A 16129-nucleotide genomic window follows, 5' to 3' on the forward strand; every position below is an offset into this window, starting at 1 on the left:
TAAGTTCATTCCAATCTTGAACTCTAGCCATACGGACAATTCCTGCCTGACCAGTCCAGCCAATGAACTTTGAGTAGCCCTGCTCTTAGGCCTCAATGGCAATGCCCTTGCTCTGGGTCCTGTTTCCTTTTAAGGTTCCAAGTGAGATACTGGATGGGTCTGAAGAAAGAGACGACAGGGTGGGTGGATTTAATGCCTGTGCAGCGAGCCGTGGAGTCCATGGTGACGTGGGCTGTCCTCCAGAAGGAACCCTGTGTGCCGAGCCTCCCTGCTGTCACCGCGTGCCCTTCCAGCTGGAACGTGCATCCGCCAATTCTGGGCCCAAACGGGTGTGCGTCCCTCTGTGTGTACACAGACACGCACAAGAGCTCTTCCCAACACAAATATATATTTAAGATTTACTGTTCTGGAAAACCTAGTGAATAATGTAAATGATGAAAGCCTGCGTCTGGCAGAAAATATTGTTCAGGCTGCCTCATTGAAATTCAGCCTCTCATGCACACTTGGTAATACACACGCCATATGAATTATGGATTCTGGGCTTTATCTCTCACACGACACATGAATGTTTGATAAAGATTGTTTCCAATATTATATTTTGTCAAAATGCTCATCTAAAATTCAGTCAAAAATGCTTTCCGGTAATTATGCACTGACTTCACAGGGAGCAGGGAAGGAGAGGGAGAAAGTGCCCCTCTGTGGGGTCATTGCTTTGTGTGTATGTGTGTGTGTGTGTGTGTGTCTTTTTTTACCCTGGGTATTTTTGCTGAAGGGGAGAGGGAGACTGACAGTGTTTGTGCTGAAATTCTTTATTCCTCCTGCACGCCCTCATTACAGAAGCAGCTACAATAAGGTCTACCCTTCGCTTTGCAGACACTTGGTAGTTCATTCGTTCCTTGGATATTTTAAAATTCACTGCTGGCTCATTGGCAGCATGGCCTTAGTCTGTCCTTCCAGCAACTCATGCTCCCCAGAACTTCCAGCTGATCTTCTCCAATGCACATTCTTAGCTCTCACTCCTCAACCCCACCCTCCACCTCCCTCCAGTGGCTCTTCATCTCTTACGACAGAGATGGCAGATCCCCACACACAGACTGCCAGCTCCGCTCCTGAAGCCAGAGCAGGCATCACTAGGGATTGTGTCGCTCTTCCCCCCTGAATCCACAGCAGAATCCTCCTTAGCACGAGATCCGGGCAACCACTATCAATCAGATGAAGATGACATACAAAAGGAAACTGATTTATGCTTTGAAGGTAAGTTCAACCTCTGGAGTGTGGCATTCTAGCCCTTGATGATCTTTCCACAGCCTCTGGTTCAATCTCATCTCCAGTCATTCCCTTTCTACCCTCTCCATGTTCTCTGGACCCACTCTGTGCTTGAGCTCCTGTTTTTCCATCTGTAGAATGCTCTTTCTTCATCCCCCATCTCCTTGGCAAACTTGTACACATATGACAAGACCTCTATAAAGCCTCGCTCCCCTCCCCCGGTCTGGATACTCTGTCTTCTGTGATTCAGGCACTCTCTCTGTCTATCTCTCTCCACTATCAGAGAGTACCATACCCCCAAGGAAGTTTACTAATGGGATTGCTGGAGTGTGAAGATGCTGCCTAACCCAGTCACCAGGAGGAACTTAGCAGATGTAGGTTGGGTCACGGTACAAAGGAAACTTGGGTTCTGTGCTCACAAATGGCCCTGGCCTTCATGGATCTACAGCACAGAAGATGTGACATTCGTAACCTAGATATGGGAAGATGTCCCTTTTACTTCCCAGTATCGAGGAAAATTACTATGTATTTGGTAGCTATGGCTTTCAGAAAATGTGAGGCAGGCAAGCATCCTTGGAGGAGGCCAGTGTTCACCGAAACATTCCTTACCTCTGCGGGGGTCCATCTCCTCCCCAGCCCCCTTCAGTGTCAGCCTTGATGCCTCCCTCTCCCTCTGCACTCACTACCCACCAGGAATGGGGCATCCATCCCAGTCACCCTTTGAATCCCTCCCCTCCTCTCTCCCTGCTGCCCCACCGTGCTGCAGGCTGTCAATGTCTCTCCTAGAGAAGACTGAGGCGGCCTGGTGTCTCCCTCCTCCTCCATCCCTCCTCCAACCCTCTCTCCATCAGCAGCCAGTGTGATCTTCCTAAACCCAAATCTGATCCTCTTACTCCCCGCAAAGAACCCTTTGATGCATCTCCATTTCCCTTAGGCTAAAGGCCAACTTGCCCTCTGTGGCTTGAAGAGAAGTATTCATAATAATGAGTGATCAGTAAGGCCTGGGAATCACCCATCAGAAGGAATGGGGTGAAACAACCATGAAGGCCAAGCATCAAGGATTAGCTCAAGATGAGTCAGGAGAGAAGGCCCAGGCCCAGGTCCTACCCTGACTGGTCTCTGCAGCCACAGCAGTCTCTCCCCTATACTTACACTCTGTCCTCCAGCCCACTCCTCTCCCCTCAGTGTCCCCTCAGCAGGGAGGACACCATGTTATAGCAGAGCGCGGGGTGCAAAGTAGGTGTTTTAAAAATATGTGTTGGATTTGATGGAAGGCCAGGAAATGTGGCAGCCCCAGGGGTCCATCAGGAAAGTCTGCTGTAGCAACAAGCAAGGCTCCCCACGTAAGAGCCAGGCCTGTGAGCTGGAGCTGACAAATGCAGCTTCAGAAGTGCGGAAGCATGTGAGCAGGGGTGCTGACAGCCCCTAAGCCAAGCGCTGAGCAAACGCTGTTCTCTAGACATCGAATATTTCAATATAACTGGTGTAAGAATTACAGCCCCGGATTTCAGCTGTTCCCAGGAGGGCTGGGAGCAGAGTGTATGCCAACAGGGAAAATCCCTGTGAGAATCCCGGATGTGTTTGTTGTATAGTTTGTATCTACAGCCTTCCTGTCTTTCTTCCACAAACGCTGCCTGCCTGCGATTCATTGCCAGGCCCCATGCTGGGAGCTGGGGGTACAATGCTGGAGACTGCAGACCTCCTCTTTCAAAGCTCTCACATCCAGTGGGTCAATCAGACAAGTGAGCAGACATGCTCAGCAGTTGGGAGAGAGCCCAGAGGTGGAGGACCCTGCTGAGACAGGGCAGCAGAAACCCGCATATCTAGGAAAAAGGGCATCAGGGCTAAGTCCATAAGGATGAGCAGGAGTTTGATGAGTGGGGGTTGAGAGAAAGGACAGGCATTTCAGGCACCAGGAACAGAACATCCAAGGGTCTGAAGGCCGAAGGAAACATTGGAATTGGATAAATTTGCAAAGAGTTCAGCAAGACCAACACCAAGGGCCAGATGAAAGGTTTATGTGCTGAGATCAGGAGTCTGGACACTTCCCTGAGGTTTCAAAAGGGCAGAGTATACACAGGCCATTCAGGGAGTCAAAGCTAGAACTGGACCTTGAACCTATCTGTGAAAAACGAAACAAATAAATCTCTAGCGAAACTATTAAGAAACAAAGCACAAACACATATCATTAGAAATGAAAATGGGGAAATAACCACATAGAGAGGAAATTCAAAGAATGATAACATTACTCGGTTTTGAAAACAGGTTTGAAACATGAACAAAATGGGTGATTTTCTAGAGATATAAATGTGAAAACTAATTTTGTAATAGATAGGAAATCTAAACAGTCCAGTTACCAGAGAGGAAATTGGGAATGTTGTCAAAGAGCCACTATCCACTAAAGTACCAGACCCAGACAGCTTCCCAGGTAAAATCTATCGCAAGTTCAAGAAACAGATACCTGCAATGCTATTTAAAGTATTCCCAAACACCATGGAGAGTGGGAAAGGACTTTTAAATGAATCAAAGAATCCAGTATAACGGCAAAAGCAAAATCCAAAAAAAGAGCACCACCAATAAACTATAGTCCTGTCTTTAAGACAGTGTAAATGCAAAATTCTAAAAAATAATACTAGCCAAGAGAACACAAATGTGTTTTAAAAGGATAATATGCCACCACCATTATTCCATAATGCAAGGATGGCTCTCTGTGAGTGGATCAATTAATATAATTCACAATATCCATCATCACTAAGAAAACCATATAATTCTCCATATATTCTGGGAAGGTAGTTGATAAAAATTCAACTATGATTCCTGATTAAAAACTCTTCATAAACTGAGACAACATGGAACTTCCTTAGTTTGAATTTTTACATATATATTTACATATACATTATGTGTGTGTGTATACACCTGTACATGTATATGTGTGTGTGTGTATTGTATATATAATTATTCAAGCTGAGTTACACAATCATTTCTGATGGAATCCTTTTCATTAGAATCAGAGAGAAGCAAAGAATGCCATTGTAATTTGCTCATTGTGCAAGTCTTTACCCCTTCCAGTGTCCTTGTCCTTAGCCATATGATTTTGCACTTGCTCCTCCTACAAGACAAGGTACCTTTCCTATCCCACTTACGTTCAGTTTAGCCATGTGACTTGCATGGGCTGATGAAAAGTAGGCAGAAATGACAGAGTGCCAATGCTGAGCACTGACGTAAGACACATCATATATTTCTACTCACCAATTTTGTATTTCCATCATCATCGTAGAAGAGGATATCACGTTTTCTAACTGGTTGGGGAGGATGAAAGACACACAGAGCAGACCTGGACCACTTGCAGCCTTGAGCCAAGTCCAGTCAAGCCCCCCTCAGTCGACCTGCAGATACATGAACACGGATAAATGATTGTTTTCAACCATTGAACGTTGAATGCCTTGTTATGCAGCATTATTGTAAGCTGATACGTCCATTGTCATGACAATTATTAAACATTGTTTTTGACCCACTTGCCAACGCAACTAAATATCAGAAAGAATTAGGAGGAGAGCACTGAAATGATGCAAAATGATCATCTTTTGTTGGTTATCAGATTGTACACTTTTAAAACAAGGGAAAAAAATCCCAGTTTTTAAAAAAGCTGTGAAAAACCTTTAAAGGACTTTAGTAAGAATTAATATATTTTTAAAATCAATAGCTTTTCTGTAGAAAAATAATCAATTAGAAATTTAAATGAAGGAGTTCCGTCGTGGCACAGTGGAAACGAATCCGACTGGGAACCATGAGGTTACAGGTTCGATTCCTGGCTTCACTCAGTGGGTTAAGGATCCAGCGTTGCTGTGAGCTGTGGTGTAGGTTGCAGACGTGGCTCGGATCTGGCGTTGCTGTGGCTGTGGCGTAGGTTGGCAGCTGTAACTCCAATTAGACCACTAGCCTGGGAATCTCATGTGCCGTGGGTGAGGCCCTAAAAAGACAAAAGAAAAAAAATTAAATGACAATCCCATTTACAGTAATAACAAGATTTTAAAAACCTAAAAACATGCTAAACACAAAATGTGCTTAATCTATAGAAAAAAATTATCAAACTCTACTAAAGGACATAAAATAAGACCTTGATAAGTGAAAATACACCCTGTTCTCATATTGGAAAAGTCCTGTTGGATAGATTCCACTTCTCTAAATTAATCTATATTAGTGGAATCCAAAAGTCCCAACAGTTAACACACAGGCATGTGACCTAGACTCTGCCAACCCCAGGTAGCCCCATGTAAGACTCGAATTAGGAGAAGGTAATAGGAAAGCAGGTACCATCTCATCTGAGTTGATGAGGGAGGTGTCAGACATCAGTGCCATCAGGGAGGGCTGCAGCTTTGTGTCGAGAGGGGGCAGAAGCAGTGGCATCTTCCCCAGAATAGGACCTCCAGGGAGGCAAGTGCCAGCTTCCTGGCTGCACAGCCACCAGATCTGATTCTCTGGCCTTCCCGAAGAGTCCCCACCACCACCCAACCCAATAGTCTTTAATAAATTCCTTTTCTGCTCCAGTTGGCAGAGTAGGTTTCTTTGCAATTTCTCATCTGACACACAAACTAAATGAATAGAATATAAGGTCCAGAAATAGGCCACATATGTCTGGAGGGAATATCAGTGATGATAGTCAGCATTTTATTGAGAACCTACTCTGTGCCAGGCATTGTTGTTCTACATACTTGTTATTATCTCATTAGCTCTTCCAACAATGCTACATTATTATTTTCATCTTACAAATCTGGTTACCAAGGTACAGAGAAGCTCCTGCAACCCATTTATAATATAAAGTTGACATTTTAGTTCATTAGGAGAAAGAAGCATCACTCAATAAATAATTTGAGGCTAGCCAGCTGGAAAAATAATGTGGATCTCTATCTCACTCCTTGCACTAAAACTGATCACCTTGGAAGAAAAAAATTAAGCAATAAAATAAGTAAAAGAAAATATAAGGCTATGTTCCATAATGTTAACGAAGGCTTTCAAAGACGCAAAATTCAGAAGCCATTTAAATACTGATGAGGTTGATCACATTAACATGAAATAATTCATCCTGGCAAGAGGAAGGAGTGGAGACAAACCCAGATCAAGTAACAGCAGCCCATCTGACAATGGGCTAATATATGTAAAGAAATCTTGGAACTCAATAAGAAAAACAACAGCAATTCAATGTAAAGAAAGAGCAAGGGTATTTCACAGAAATAAATACTTATATACATGACAGATAATCTCTCCTATTTTTGAATGTGGAAAGCAAAATAATAATGTGGTATAATGTTTCACTTATTAAATTGATAACTGAAAAACTCAATAATGTGCGTTGTTGAAGATGTCATGAGGAAATAGGTATGTCCACCTGTTATGGAATAAAGGTCATGTAAGGACAGTTTTACAATAGATATTTTAAAATTGACATGCATTTTGAACCTGCAAATCTCACAGAACTATGTCCTGTGGACACACTTGTGCATGGACATAAATATATATGTACATGAAGGCTGCAGTAACGATGTTTATAAGAGCAAAACCCTAAAGACCACCTAAATGTCCATCATTAGGGAACCTGGTTAAACAACCTGATACACAATAATGACAAGGAATAAGGCAGAGGCATTGTCCCTAAGACAAAGTCTTTTTTTTTTTTTTTAACAAAATCAAGGTGCACATCACTATATCAACTAGGTGCTGTCCACTAAAGCTTTCTGTGATAATGGAAGTGTTCTGGATCTGTACTGTCCAGTAGGGTAGCCACCAGCCACATTCAGCTGGTGATGCTGCATGTGCAGCTAGCGTGAATGAGGAACTAAATCTCTCATTTTAATAGTAATTAATATTAACTTAAATTTAGATAGTCACGTGTGCTGGATAATACAGGCTGGGAATAGTTACGTTTGCGCATGTGAACAAAAGTAGCATTTCTGAAAAAAAGGTAAAATGGGTAAGAGTCATGGCCCTTGCCAAGGAGAACTGGGGTGTCAGATGTTTCTGGGGAGAAGGAGGGTTTTTTGGTCTATTTATATCATGAATATCTGAGCAGTTTACCATGTGTGGACTGACCCATTTCATACTGAACTAATGCACCGATGTTCAAAAAGGAGAGTTAGGAAGTTCCCAAGGGAGGCTTGGGTATTTTTTCCTGTGAAATAGCAGTCCCAGTGGTCTGTGAGGGTGCAGGGAGGGCTTGTGGGCGATCCAGCTCCTGGAGAGAGTCAGTTGTTTGGGTCAGAGGTTGAGGAAAAGGAAGGGGCCAACAAACCCTAAATGAAGGACTCCTGAGCTGAGCTGTGGGAAGCATCTTGCCACCCTTGGAAGCCAACATCCATGAAGAACGAAGCCATGCAGCTGAATGATTGTCACCAGCAGCCGAAGTGCAGACACTGAGTCAAACAATTAGACTGATCCCAAGAGACATGTAAACAGAAGAGCTGAGGAGGAAGGGATAGATTAGATTTGCAGACACAGGAAAAGGCAGAATCTATAGAATCTACAGACAGAGATAAGCCTAGGCTAGCTCTCAACGCTCTCACTCTTGGATATATGACTGCCCTTGGGAAAAGAAGGCTTCTAAGAGGAGAAACACCATAAGTTCAGTGCTGGCCTGTTGATCCAACTGGAAACTGCTAGAAGCCTTCAGATAGTTTGGTCCGACGCTCAGCAGGGAGAACTGCACTAGGGAGATCCAGTGGGGAGATAACCAGAGGTGAGTGATCACTGAGGCCAAGAGAACCATCCGACTCACCCGGAGAGGAGGTGTGGCCAGGGACAGAGCCCTGAAAGCGCGGGGCTAAAGCAAAGGGCCGGGAAGAGGACCCCGCAAAGGACACTGAGGGTGGGCTCGGAGGGAGGAAGGCAAGAGGGAGAACTGGGAGAAGGGCCAAGGAGGAGGTGGTCTCAAGAAAGAGGAAATGATGCACAAAGTCAAACGAACAAAGACAGCAGGTTAGATGGGGCACAGAAAAGCACACAGCACGTGGCAATTAGGAGGTCACGGGGCCACCTCTGTGGGAGCAGCTTCAGGCAAGTACCGAGAGGCAACATGATTTCAGCAGGTTGAAGGGTTAATGGGAGATGAGAGAGTGGAGCTCATGAGGGGAGGCCCTTGTTATGTCTGGACGCTCGGCTGTAAAAGAAGGAGACAAAAGGAGCAGTATCGAGAGGACAGGCTGAGAAGAGGGCTGTTACTTTTTATGTTCGCTTTGTTGCTTTAAGATGAGAGAGCTGGGTAGGATGGCGGACGGGGGTAAAGGGCTTCTCAAGAAACCAGACAAAACTGATGGAGTGAGGTCCTCGAGGAGGTGGGGGAAGGTGGGCTCCATGAGGCTCAGGAGGGAGGTTGAGACCTGATCAGGAAACCTCCTTTGATCAGGAGAGAGAGGGATGCAACAGAGAAGTGAGAGGGTAGGGTGGGAGGCTGGAAGCCAAGCAAGTGATTTTGCATGGCGGCCTCAATTTCCTCCGAGACATCGGAGTGTGATCATGAGGATAGAAGAGGGCAAAGGGTGGTCTTAGGTGGAGTAGCATAGGATTGGGTTGAGTAAAGATGACTGGCTTTGCAGAGGGTTTTAGGTTTGTGGACCATGAACATGGAGGGTCCAGGAACTCAGGTGAAAGTCTGGACTTCTCCATGAGTTCACCACATCCCTAAGACTCCTGCTGTTCCTGTATCACATCCAGCAGGAGGAGGCCACCCAGGGGGAAAGGAGCAGGGGACAGTGTTGGATAATGTGTGAGTTTAAAGTGTACTCACTACATGCAACTTTGAGCAAGTTCCTCTGTCACATCTGAGCCCCAGCAGGCAAATGGGATCCATGTTTTCCACCTCATAGATAAAGCACTTAGACTAGAGCTTGACACCCAGAGTTCTCATTAAAGATCAGCAGTGTTGCAATGAATAGCATGCGGGTAAAGATGCCAAGGGGCCTGAAGAGAAGGGTGAAAGTAATATTCCAAGGAGTCTGGATGAGACAGGTCAGTGATGGCAGAAGGAAGTGATGGGCAAGGATCAGAAAACTGTATCCTGAGGCCAAATCCAATCTACTCTCTGCTGTCATAAATAAAGTTTCATTAGACACAGCCATGCCAGTTCTTTATGCACTGTCCCTGGCTGCTTTTGTGTTATGAGGGCAGAGTTGAGTGGTTACAACAGAGACTGTATAGCCCATGAAGCCTAAAATATTTACTATCTGGACTTTAAGAAAAAAATCGCAACCTTGAGTTACAGGCTAGGAGGGCTGATGGAGTCAAACTAATTGAGACAAAACCAAAACAGGAAAACAGGAGTAGAAAGTGAAAAGATCTGGAAAGATGGGAGGTTGAAGTGAAGAATAAGACTAGGGATGAAGGACTGCAGCCAGGCTTGTTGCTGCTGTGGCATGAGTTTGATACCTGGTCCAGGAATTTCCACACTTCCACATGCTGTGGGCATTGGACGAGGGTTCCAGAGGTGGATCCATGCCAGGTAATAGGCAAGGGGGAGTGGGTGACTATGGCCAGGGCTGGATGAGTCCTTTGGAACTCAAGATACTGACCTGGGAGTGTCAGGCTCTCATGATAAGCTGAAAATCAATGGATTGAGGGTCAATAGACAGATTTTCCCATAAGGATGTGGGTAAGATCAAGAACAGAGAGACATGAGAGTTCCCTGGTGCCTCAGCAAGTTAAGGATCTGGTGTTGCCACTGCTGTGGCGTGGGTTCAGTCCCTGGCCCAGGAAGTTCCACATGCCACAGGCATGGCCAAAAAAGAAGAAGAATAGAGGACTTTAAATCACAAAGCAATGTGCAGGAAGTCACCAGAAAACGCCTCCCCAAAAGCCACCCTCCCCGTCTTTGCTATCAAAACTTCGCTTTTGTTCAAAATAAGAGTGTGACCTACACCTAGAAATGAATCATGATTTGTCTGGGCCAATCAAGTAATCATATCCCCTTTTGGCTGATGTTTACTTGCCCAGACTGCCTTGCAGCTCGAAGTGGCCACATGATGAGTTCTAGCCAATGAGACATTTCAGACAGTCAGCTTGCGGCTTTGAGGAAAGCTTTCATTTTTTGATTAAAGAGAGCTTTGCTAGTGCTGCCCTTCTCCCTTTTATGCCTTGAATGCAGAGCTGTGCTTGGGGCTGCGATAGCCATTTTGCAACTGACCATGAAGCAGTAACTATGAGGCATAAATGTAGCGTGGGGAAGATATTGGAGCAGAAAGAACGAGCCTGGACCTTGACATCATCATTAAACCCCTGCCCACCTCCAGACTTTTAAAGTGAGATAAGGAAATGACTTTATTGCTGAAAAAAAAAAAAAAAGTTTTCTTTTTTATTTAAAAGAAGGAAGTTCAGCAGTCATAGTTGGGAGCTAGAAGAACGGCATGCAAGGCTGGGGGAGAAGCAGGGGACTCCTATGAACACAGGATGTATGAATACAGTTGGAACTAGGAAACGGGTGCTTAAGAACAGAGAGGAGGGGAGTTCCTTTTGTGGCACAGCAGGTTAAGGAACTGGCGTTGTCACTCAACGGCTGGGATCACTGCTGTGGCACAGGTTTCATCCCTGGCCCAGGAACTTGCACATGTCACAGGGACAGCAAAACAACAACAACAAAACAGATAGGAGGAGTCTTTGGATGTTGGGTTGAGGAGTTTAGGTTTCTTTTGCAGGTGAGGAGAAAAGATAGCTAAAATTTATTTAGAATCACAGAGCATAAGCTTGATGTAATAGATATTTGCTAAACTTTGTGACTTCTTCAAAAGTCCTTGAAACATTTGCTTTTCTGCGTTTTCTTAAAAAGAAAAAAAATGGCAAGGGACTTGCATTATGGTGGGGTTTTTTTCCTAATTATAAAAGCAAAGTATATTTAGACACTTCAGAAAGCAGATATGCAAATAGAAGAAAACATTTTGGGTGTTTGATCTGAGGGCTGATATTTCAGAAAGGGTGGATGGAGATTGAGACAGGAAACAAGAAGCTTCACTGTAACTCACCTTCCCTGGGCCTCAGTTTTCCCACCTATAAAATGAGCAGGTGGGGAGTTCCCATTGTGGCGCAGTGGCTAACGAATCTGACTAGGAACCATGAGGTTTCAGGTTCGATCCCTGGCGTTGCTCAGTAGGTTAAGGATCCAGCGTTGCCATGAGCTGTGGTGTAGGTCACAGACGAGGCTTGGATCCCATGTTGCTGTGGCTCTGGCATAGGCCAGCGGCTATAGCTCCAATTGGACCTCTAGCCTGGGAACCTCCATATGCCGTGGGAGCGGCCCTAGGAAAGGCAAAAAAATAAAACAAAAAAAGACAAAAAAATAAAAATAAGAAAAAAACAAAACGAGCAGGTGGGCCTGCAGCTAGGAAAGTCTGCGCCCAGCTTTCTAGCCCAGGGATGTTCGAGACCATTCACTTCCCTGGGCTGTTAACGCACATGCTACCGAGCCCTGGGTCACAGTGAGGGTCGTGGTGGGGTTAATATGTAGGAAGCTCGTCCATCCATCTTTTATGGGTTCACACCCAGTGGGCATTGATCCCTCATTTTACAGCTGTGAACAACGGGCTTGGAGGAGCTAAAGTGATGACCACAGCCTTGCAGCTGCCCCATCTCAGAGGTCAGAATCTAGGTCCAGTGCTCACTTCTACTCCCCAGAATTGGTTCCCTCCCTCCCCAACCTGGACCTCGTGCCCCTCAATTGCTCAGCAGTCCATTCCCCACCAGCTCAGAAAAAGCAGTGCACTGGAATGAAGGTAGGTCTGGAGACGCACCCCAAACAGCAGGACCAGCACAGAGAAGGCCAAGGTCCCTCCATTCCCTGGTGGCCCGGTGATGACCACCTGTCTAGCTGTGTGTGTGTCTGCTAACTAAAATGGCCAACTTTGCCCACCAGGGCACCGCTGGGGACCAAGGAATACAGGGAATAGCTTAGAGTTTACGTGTCTGGTGTTAAAAATCAATGGTTTCCTCCTCAGGAGGCACCCTCGGGGCAAAATAGAGCGAATCGCTTATTAGCTTCTGCGTGCACACTGGCAGGTGATGGAGCAGCCCAGGAACCAGTCATACATTGTAATAAAGTGCCTTTCACTGCTGTCCCTGCGCCAGCGAGTGTGCCCCCTCACCCAGCATCGGCTGGGCACCATTAACCCCCACGGTGCTGGGCCGTCACTCACCGATAATCACCCTAATCACCAAGAGCAGCATTGGCATGGAGGCTGCCTGGGGCTTTTCCAGAAGGGAGGAATTCAGAAATATAAGCAGGAGCCTCCCAACATCCTCCAAAGGTGAGTGAGTTGAGAGGCTCTGTCTGGCTTTGAGGGGAGGGGACAGTCAGTAGGCTAATGTCAAGGAAACAAGCCGTCACAAGTTACCCCCGCCCTGCCCCCCTCCCCTGGGCCCATGCCCCAGCTCATTTATTCCAGGGCACTTTGCTCCTCTATTAAACCTTCCAACCCTATCCATAGAAGCAGAGCATGTCTGAGGAAGAAGAAATCAGTGTCAGCGTCAAAACCACTCAAGTGTTCAGCTGCCAGAACCATCCACAGCACTTTGCAGGTGTTGGCTCTTTGGATGCTTACGGTAACCCCCAGAGAGGTGTGCTCTGACTGTGCCACTGTAAAGGCAAGGAAACGGAGGCCCGGGAGGGAGGGGAGGAGGTTAGGCAACCTGCATACTTCACGTGGGGTGACGCTGGGATTCGAACCCAGGCCTCAGCTCAGACCCGGAGCTCTTGACTACTCCATTGTTTCACCCATCCCTGCAGTCCCCCCACCTTCGCCTCATTTTACAAATGAGGAAACTGAGACCCGAGAATCAGCAGAGACTGGCCCAAGGTTCTCTAGCCAGGCAGCTCAGGATGAGGCCCAGATCACCATCTCCCATCCAAGACTCCTCCCATGGCTCCATGATGTCACTTGCTTTCGTTGGGGTTCTCGTCTTAGAACAGCAAAACTGTGCAGATTGGAGTTAAAATCTAAGCCTGCTTGGAGTAATGAAATTCTATGACTCTCAGAGGAACTGGCATCCTTGGACCTTCTGCTTCACAGTGTTAGTAACAAGTGTGCACGCACTTCACAGTTTACAAAACACTCTAATCAGCATACACCACTCACTCCTCACGTAAGGTAAGTCTGACCCTGGTCTCCACTTTGCAGACGAGGAAATGGAGATCTTCTCTCTGGGACAAGGACTAGTATGTCCCCAGCATGGCCCAAAGGCCCATTCCATGGACGCTCTGCCAGCAACACTGGCCCTCATCAGCCTTGAGAAACTGCCACCCTGGGCCTCCCTTTGGGGTCACAGATCTCTGTCCTTCCTTGGGTCAGTATGGCCTCCAGCTGCAGTGTCCACTTTCTGCCTATCTTCAGTGCTGTGATTTAGTTGGGAGCCTGGAAAACCCTGATTGTTTGATAATTATAAGGCAGAGAAATTACCAAGGCATCAAAGGTTGCTTGCAGTGCTATATTAATTGTCCTTTGTTATCTCTCCATATAAAAGACCACTTGATAGAGAACAGAAACCAGCCGGCTTTTATTCTGCAGCCTCCTGACAGAGGATGAGGGCTGTTGTTGACTCCTGTCCATTTCTCCCCAGACGCAAATCTTTGCTGCACCTTGCCCAGCATGGCCGCAGCAGACCCTACCCCCACTTGAGACCAAGAATGAGGGACAGCACCACCGGCCCCAGACCCCAGACCCTGGTTGTCTGCTGGCCCAGCGGCTCGCAGAGGGCAAAAGCCCCCATTCTTAGCTGCATGTTTAGATGTGTTTTTCCTTGAGTGCTGGTGTGTAAATGCACATGGGGTTGCTGCAGAGTGACGAGCCAGTGTTTATTGAAGACTTCCTTGTGTCAGGTGCCATGATGACTGCTTTACTGCTGCTCTTTGCAATGGTAGTTATGGGTGCTATTTCTCTATCCATTTTGCAGATGGGGCTCAAAGACGCTCAGTTCCTTGCCTAAGGTCCCACAGCCATGATGCGCTGGCGCCAGGACCAAATGCCAGGTGCCTGAATGGAGTTCCTAGTGGCTCGGCAGTACTGTTCTCTGAGTACGTATATATATAAGGTGTGCACAGGTGTGCATTGGTGTGTGTAGGGGGAGGTGCAAGAGAGTGTGTGAGTGTCTATAAGAGTGTTTGGGGTACAGGTAAAGGACAGAATTTAAGCAATGGGTCCAATAGAAGAGAGGACTAAGTAAAAAGCATGAAGGAGGCAACTGTCAAGTTCTATCTCCACAGCGGATTCCTTCCTTCCTTCCTTCCTTCCTTCCTTCCTTCCTTTCTTTCTTTTCTTTCTTTCTCTCTCTCATGGCACATGGAAGTTCCCATGCTAAGGGTCAAATCTGAGCTATAGCTGCTGGCCTACACCACAGCCACAGCCACACAGGACCCAAGCCACATCTTTGACCTACACCAGAGCTCATGGCAAGGCCAGATCCTTAACCCACTGAGTGAGGCCACGGATCGAACCTGCATCCTCATGGATCAAACCCGCATCCTCATGGATCAAACCCGCATCCTCGTGGATCCTAGTCATGTTCATTAACTGCTGAGCCACAAAGGCAACTCCCCGGATTTGTTTCTGTTTAAAGACCCAGCCAGGCCTTGCTTAAAACATTGGAGTCTAGCAGTACATGGACTGGTGTTTGAATGTCCAGCTCCCTTAAGCATTTACTTGTTCCGGGCCCTGTGCCCCTGTCTGTGAGTAGCCTGGAGAGGAGTCAACCACATGTCTGTCCCCTGGGCTTCCCACCTGGTCACCAGCCTCAGACACTGGCATGGGCTAGAGACCCCTCTTTCACAGCCTCTGCTTCTGCTGGGAGGGCCTGGGAAGGTTGTTGAGAGCTGCCTTAAAGCCATTCATTTTTTTCAAGGTATTTGCCAGCGTGATCAGACGTCACCTGCCCAGCCAAGGTCTAGACTTATTCAACAATTGATCATCCTTGTAACCAACAAGGCTGTATATCACCAATTCATAATTTGGCTGTGGTTCTGCCACTGCAGCTACGTTCATGAATAAAAAGAACCCACCCGATGGGGCCTGAGCTTTGATTTCATGACTTCCCTGTGGAGAGAGATTTCCATTCCGTGTCACATACTGAGAAATTATAGCCCAGAAGGTGAACACGATTCCCCCCAGTCACACAGCCCATAAAGGGCAAACTGTGGCAGGAATCAGGCTGCCGCTGAGAGGTGACTCTGCCGTCATCAGATGCTTCATCTTTACCTACAACATGCATAGGTTATTTGCAGTTTTTGAGGTTCAGATGGGAAAATCCCAAGGAAGTCAACCCCAGTGCCTGGAGCCAGGCTCAGTCCAGATCTTCTGGATTGTTACCAGGACCTCTTGCCATCCCTGACGAGGGCGCAGACCACGGGAGAGAAAGCTGAGGGCGGTGCTTCACTGGTAAAACTGCAGTTTACAGCTAATTGAGGAGTAGCTGAATTCCCCCAAATCTGGTTGGTCCTATTTCCATAGCCCCCGATCTGTTCTAAACCAGCCAGTGGCTGAAGACAATCAGGATGTCTTAGGAGCATCCAAATAATATGGAAAATAAAGGACAGAGCATCCAAGCCTTTGGGGATAAATGCCTTTCTAAATTTAGGCCTAGAAATGGTCTCCCTAGTTGAGCTGGAAGATTCCTACCATTAGGCAACCTGCTCTGTTTTCACCCTGGTTTCCTGGAAACTGAAAAATAAGACCTGCTTTCAATTGTTATAATTCATCTCAGCACACAATTCACGATAAGTTTAATGCTTCTACTCTCTCCTCACTCATTATTCCAGCCTATGGAGGAGGTATTATCACGCCCGTTTTACAGATGGGAAAACTGAGGTTTCAAGAAGTGAAATGATAATGCCCTGGTTGTT

General features: G+C 46.5%; 1 long non-coding RNA gene across 3 annotated transcripts in view; it reads right to left on the bottom strand.

Moving 5' to 3' along the window:
* The window catches only part of LOC106506054, a 262494-nt gene that overhangs the window by 51887 nt on the left and 194478 nt on the right, over positions 1 to 16129 (bottom strand). For all 3 annotated transcript variants that reach the window (XR_002338702.1, XR_001301036.2, XR_002338701.1), the window contains one exon: positions 4516 to 4652. This is a non-coding gene — a long non-coding RNA (uncharacterized LOC106506054). The remainder of the gene's footprint in view (positions 1 to 4515; positions 4653 to 16129) is intronic.

Source organism: Sus scrofa, chromosome 14 (assembly GCF_000003025.6).
Source record: "Sus scrofa isolate TJ Tabasco breed Duroc chromosome 14, Sscrofa11.1, whole genome shotgun sequence".
NCBI lineage: Eukaryota > Metazoa > Chordata > Mammalia > Artiodactyla > Suidae > Sus > Sus scrofa.